This window comes from Cynara cardunculus, assembly GCF_001531365.2.
Source record: "Cynara cardunculus var. scolymus isolate 2C chromosome LG 17, CcrdV1, whole genome shotgun sequence".
Lineage (NCBI taxonomy): Eukaryota > Viridiplantae > Streptophyta > Magnoliopsida > Asterales > Asteraceae > Cynara > Cynara cardunculus.
In genome coordinates, this window is record NC_037544.1 from 592855 (window position 1) to 593750 (window position 896).

Genomic DNA, 896 nt, shown 5'->3' on the forward strand with positions numbered 1-896 from the left:
GTTCGAGTCCTGCATGTTCCGTCTCGGCATAACTTTTCAGACATATTTACTAAAGGCCTACCGCGGGTTTTATTTGAGGATTTCCGCTCCAGTCTAAGCTTACRAGATCCTCCACCTTAGACTGAGGAGGTGTATTAGACTAGGTTATACGTTAATGTAATTATGAATAGTTAGAGGTATCTAAATGTAATTTATATTATTATATAATGAGATCAATGAGAAGGGGAAAACCCATGATTCACACTCTATCAAGAACAAGGTTCGTTAAGCAACTTTGTTGGCCCTGACATTCCGCGGTTTTAAGTCTTAATCTGGGTACTTTTCTGTTCCATATGCAGGTCTGATCGATGAATATGATTCTCCAACAAAGTTGCTGGAAGATCAATCATCTTCGTTCGCAAAGCTCGTTGCTGAGTATAGTATCAGATCGAATTCCAGTTTTGAAAACTTAGCAGCAACATAACATTTTGGTGGTAATGGTGAGTGAATAAGCTGTTTGTACCATTAAGCTCGTTACGCTGCAAATAAAAGCCCCTAACCTGACTTAAACTGTGGGTGGGTCTGATTTTCTTCGGCTTGAGGAACTTGGTGCACCATTTGGTTTGTTAGAAGTTGTGTTAAGCTTAAGATGCTATTTTCCATTTGGTCTTATTGAAGTTGTCTGTGGTCTTATGTTGTAAATTAAGCTGTTGTCCAAGCAGAAGAGAGTTGGGTATTGTATTCAAAGGCGAGATCTCTCAAATCGAGAAGAAATCCCAGCCCCAACAAATCACACGTTTTCGTATTCTCTTAAATAGTAATTAACATTCTCATTTGATTCCGCAAGAACCATTATTAGTTTATGGCAAAATGACGTGTGTTTAATCAAAATTAAATAATGAGGGTCGGATTGTATT

General features: G+C 38.1%; 1 pseudogene; it reads left to right on the top strand.

The window, feature by feature from the left end:
• LOC112500697 overlaps positions 1–570 on the top strand; it is an 8667-nt pseudogene extending 8097 nt beyond the window's left edge.
• The last annotated feature ends 326 nt before the right edge of the window (positions 571–896 follow it).